The sequence below is a fragment of the Staurois parvus genome, unplaced genomic scaffold (genome assembly GCF_062004578.1).
Source record: "Staurois parvus isolate SC_StPar_1 unplaced genomic scaffold, SC_StPar_1.0 ptg001081l, whole genome shotgun sequence".
In the NCBI taxonomy this organism is placed as follows: domain Eukaryota; kingdom Metazoa; phylum Chordata; class Amphibia; order Anura; family Ranidae; genus Staurois; species Staurois parvus.
In genome coordinates, this window is record NW_028318877.1 from 186256 (window position 1) to 191587 (window position 5332).

A 5332-nucleotide genomic window follows, 5' to 3' on the forward strand; every position below is an offset into this window, starting at 1 on the left:
CAACATCCGCACTTGCTAGGTATAAATCTATATTCTCCTCCTCTTGTATTTCATGCAGAATTTGTATGAGATGTTTGGTATCCCGTAGGTATGATTTTGTTTTTTTAACCAAAGGCTGTAGGTATATATCAATATATTGACCTAATCTCGCAAGGATGGACTCAATCCCATTCACGATAGGCCTCCCTGGTGGATTAATAGGGTCTTTGTGTAATTTCGGGACAGTATAAATCACCGGAATCCGACATACTTCCGGGACCAAAAATTTAGATTCTTTTTTATTCAGGATCTTTTTCTCAGTGCCTTTCTTGACCAGTTTCCCCAGTTCTTTCTTGTACCCAATGGTAGGATTCTTAGGGAGTATTTGGTATGTGGTGAAATCTGCCAATTGATCTCCTAGTTCTTTCGTATAATAATCTTTGGCTAACACCACAATACCACCTCCCTTATCGGCTGGCCTAATTACTATATTGTCTCTTTTTATAAGTCTTTTCATACCAATATGTATACCAATATTTGAATGAATTTTTGGTAAGACTAATTTCTCCAAATCCTGTACTACCATTTTCTTAAAAGTGTCCACCTGACTGTTGTTTGAATTCTGTGGATTAAACAGTGACTTGTTTCTTAAATTAGAATGTAGTATATCATTATTATCTACACTAAGACTGTATTTGGATCCAGATGTTCCCATAAAGTATTTTTTGAGATTTAATTTTCTTATAAACTTCTGTGTATCCACATAAACGTCAAATTTACATGCTGGCTTAGGGGGGGCATATTTCAGACCCTTGTCCAACACCATAATTTCTTCTTTGGTGAGGACGGATCCACTCAAATTGAACACTCCTTCACCTAATTCTCTCTTTTCCTTTTGCTTTTTCCACCCGGCTCTACATCCCCTACTCTTGAGGGGCTTCTTCTTCTTTCCATAGCCGGGCTCCTCTCTTTCCATCCCCTCTCTAAAAAATCCTGCTGGGGCTGACCATAGCCCAATGGTTCATATCTATTATATGTAGGTACTGGACTCCTTCCACCTTGATGGTGGTAATAATTCCAATTGTCCTGTTGGTAATGTCTAGGGCTCCTCTCATAGTACTGTCTATTCTCATACCCATATTGGGGTTCAGGTCTTCCATAATTTTCCATTCTAGGTATATAGTTGGGCCTATACGGTTGATAATATGGCTTCCATTTCTTCCCTTTTCCTCCCCCCTTCTGTTTATTTTGATTATTATTCTGGGGATGACTTCCATTCTGTGGTCTCCACCCATTTCTTGGTGTCTGATAGGCTGAATTATTATTATTATTTTTATACTGGTTTTTAGTATTCTGATCGCCTTGATATATAACTGGTTTTCTTGGCGTCTCTATTCTTGTCTCCTTCACTGGAGTAGTACTGACCGATATAGTTTCCATATCAATTGCTAGAGACTGCCATTTAAAAACCTGATCCTTCTTAAAATCATTATAATCTCGCTGATACTTCTTTCCTTTCCTATATTTAATTTCTTGATCCAGTTTGTCCAGATCTTTATTTAGCCTTTTAGTTAACTCTATCATCTCCTGGGAGTCTTTTAAGGGTTCAATCTTGTCTCTAATTTCGCCAATTTGTGTATCCAAAGTCCTCATTTTCTTTTGTTTCCTTTTTAATAAGAGCCTCAATAATTCTAATCCTTTCTCATGGAAAAAACTGAACCATTCTTCAGTGGATTCCTCATCTGCTAATCCGTCTGCAATTGGCACATCCCATCTTAAGCGTCTAGGAATTAATCTATCTTTGAGATATTTTTCATAAGTGACCATATCCCACCAAGTGGCCAATTTCTTTTCCATTAGATGCCCTAACTTTCTGTAGTGGGATTCCAGATCCCCATTTTTGTTGACTGTGTGTTTAAAAATATCTTCTAAGTTACATGATCTATTTTCAATAAAACTAAAAACTTCCATCTCAGCTGCTGGAGTGAGTCGGTAAGATAGTCAGAGAATAAAATATAATAATACCTCCTGCGCTTTAGATGAAGAAAAAAGCTACACTAAGCTGCCAACACCCTCCTTTACACCAAAAAGAACATATATAAACAAGAAAAAATTGGTGTGGCGCTAAGATAAATACCACTAATACCACATATCATATAAAATATACATAAATAATTGAATAGTCATGCATAAAACATAACCCCTAACTGGGGCACGTGAATGAATACTAGTGATGATGACACAAAAACACCATGCAAAAGGGATTCCTACAGGTGACAAAAGGTGCATAGATTACAGTCCACTATACACGAAGACTGCAATCCTTGAACAAGCGTGAAAGTGCCACTGGTGCCACTGGTGTCATAATCCGGAAATGGTAAGAGTGCCTCCTCACCTCCCCGCACTGACCACAAGGGCCAATACGCCTTTGCACCTAATAGGTGTAATCCTCGAGTGCCAGCCGATAAGGTCCACACTGGATGCTACCTCAGACGCTGTGCTCCCAAATGCCAAATCCAGCTGCTCTATAGTGGTGGTATTAGACCACCAGATGATGCTCAGAGATATAAAGAGAGACTTGCCATAGCGTGATACCGTAACGTTTATTAATAAGATGTAAGCAATTAAAATGTCCACTCACATGTCCACATTAAAAGTATAGCCTTAGAATGCTCCTCCTGTATCCTCGTGCTATGGGTGTACCCGGAGTCCCAATATGGCGCGTGCGTCGGAAATGACGTCACTGCGTACCGGAAGTGTCGTCAGGGCGTACCAACGCGTTGCGTCACGAATACCACGTGACTTCATCAGGGTGACCGCCCCCAGTGAGAACACAACTTTTTATAGGCCGCTGGGGTGTCAATCAGCCGACTAGCCCACCCACCGCGGCCATTTTCCCGGAGTCCAGATAATAGGTACTAAAAATACATCCGCAACATAGTTCTAGCAGCCATATTGTGGACCAGGTAAACGGGTATACAGAGAAACAAACTCCTGTGTATACCCCATACATAATAACACCCATTTTGCACCTTGATAGGATAAGTGGAATGACTGAGCAAAATACTAAACAATAACTGCCATAGAACGATGCATTAACTACTCAGTTGGGAACTTGGATGAATGACTAGGTTAAAAACTTAATTAGGACCTTAATTAAAAAACCTGCATGTGCAAATAACCGTACACGCACGGTTACGGTTGTAACATGTAGGAAAACATATAAAGTGCATGACACACAAAAGGATAAAATTTGCATAAAAATGATAAAACACCAAAGCAATATCATATCAGGTGAACTACCTCCAAACCAGAAATGGTAAAAATGGTTAAAAATAAAATTAAAAATCACTTATAAAACAATTAAGGTCGAACTCTACATTCAAACCTCTGGGTACCTGTGTCTGCATAATATAGATCCACTTCGACTCGGCCTGACTTAACGATCTTACTTTATGCGAACCCCTCCAATGACCATTATATTTTTCTATTCCCCAAAATAATAGTGAAGACGGATCTTTATTATGATAAAGGGAGAAATGTTTGGGACTCCAGTCATTTCAGGGACTCCCAACGCAGCGAGGGTTACACACACAGGTGCAGAATAGCATTCCCGTTACCTTCAGCCTTGTTCATTGAGGACCACACCAGGGACCGAAGGCGATGCCACCAAGAGCCGCGTTCCTTCCGCTTCTTTATCTGCGACAATGCAAACACTGGATGGAAGGGGACACAAGAGTCTGGAATGTGCCGAGGGTCTAAGACTCCCGCTGTGAGCCTGGGTTAAGTCACTCGCTGGAAACTCCACATCTACGCCCGTCCCAGCGAAGGGGACGCTGCCCTCCTGTTCAGAGGACACCTACGCCAATTCGACAAAAGAGAAAAAAAGGACAATGAATGAGGAAAAAAAAAAAATGGACAAGCCATTGGAATCCGGCAATAGATTTCCCTCAATGACTTCACTGAAGCACTTTTGATTAATAGACTTGGCCCACGATGAAGTGCAGCAAAGAGGGCAATGACCGGCCAAGTGACAGGGTTAGAGCGCGTCCGGAGATAGAGGCCAAGCAGCCGTTACATTCTGGCCACTGATAGGTAAAGGGAATAACGGTGATTATCTTGTTTCAATGGCATCTGAAAATGGGCGGGTGAACATGTTGTCCCTGAAGCTGATGTGCTGAAAGCAGAAAAAATGGTCAACACAGTTCGTTGTACGCTCACCGGCCACTTTATTAGGTCCACCTGTTCAATTGCTTGGTAACACAAATTGCTACTCAGCCAATCACATGGCAGCAACTCAATGCATTTAGGCATCTAGATGTGGTGAAGACAATTTGCTGACCTTCAAACCGAGCATCAGAATGGGGAAGAAAGGGTATTTAAGTGGCTTTGAACGTGGCTTGGTTGTTGGTGCTGGACGGGCTGCTCTGAGAATTTCAGAAACTGCTGATCTACTAGGATTTTCACGCACAACCATCTCTAGGGTTTACAGAGAATGGTCCGAAAAAGAGAAAATATCCAGCGAGCGGCAGTTGTGTGGAGGAAAATGCTTTGTTGAGGTCAGAGGAGAATGGGCAGACTGGTTGCTACAACATTCAGATGGTAGGGTCAGAATTTGGCATAAACAACATGAAAGCATGGATGGTTCAGGCTGGTGGTGGTGGTGTCATGGTGTGGTGGATCTATCCCACCTTGTATCAACGGTTCAGGCTGGTGGTGTCATGGTGTGGTGGATCCATCCGACCTTGTATCAATGGTTCACTGGTGGTGTTGGTGTCATGGTGTGGTGGATCCATCCGACCTTGTATCAATGGTTCACTGGTGGTGTTGGTGTCATGGTGTGGTGGATCCATCCGACCTTGTATCAATGGTTCAGGCTGGTGGTGGTAGTGTCATGGTGTGGTGGATCCATCCTACCTTGTATCCACGGTTCAGGCTGGTGGTGTCATGGTGTGGTGGATCCATCCGACCTTGTATCAACGGTTCAGGTTGGTGGTGGTGGTGTCATGGTGTGGTGGATCCATCCTACCTTGTATCCACGGTTCATGCTGGTGGTGTCATGGTGTGGTGGATCCATCCTACCTAGTATCAATGGTTCAGGCTGGTGGTGGTGGTGTCATGATGTGGTGGATCCATCCTGCCTTGTATCAACAGTTCAGGCTGGTGGTGGTGGTGTCATGGTTGGTGGATCCATCCTACCTTGCATCAACGGTTCAGGTTGGTGGTGGTGGTGTCATGGTGTGGTGGATCCATCCTGCCTTGTATCCACGGTTCAGGCTGGTGGTGTCATGGTGTGGTGGATCCATCCTACCTTGTATCAACGTTTCAGGCTGGCGGTGGTGGGGTCATGGTG